The 216-nt window shown below is 40.3% G+C and overlaps 1 non-coding gene across 1 annotated transcript; it reads left to right on the plus strand.

Moving 5' to 3' along the window:
* LOC146858556 (small nucleolar RNA U3) lies at positions 1-216 on the plus strand. Its single transcript, XR_014980555.1, has one exon. It is a non-coding gene; the product is annotated as a small nucleolar RNA U3 (small nucleolar RNA).

Consider the following 216-nt stretch of genomic DNA (forward strand, 5'->3'; position numbering starts at 1 on the left):
AAGACTATACTTTCAGGGATCATTTCTATAGTTTTTAACTGAGGAAATGTGTTTGAAAGTGTCTGGTCTTCGCTAACCACGAGGAAGAATTGTAGTTTTCTCTTTTGGGCGTGAAGTGAGTGAACAGTGTTGCATTCATGTAGCTGCTGTTTGCTATTGATGATCGTTCCTGTTCCTTTCAGGAGGATTGGAGAAAGAGAACACAAACTGAGTGGT

This window comes from Triturus cristatus, chromosome 3_2, assembly GCF_964204655.1.
Source record: "Triturus cristatus chromosome 3_2, aTriCri1.1, whole genome shotgun sequence".
NCBI lineage: Eukaryota > Metazoa > Chordata > Amphibia > Caudata > Salamandridae > Triturus > Triturus cristatus.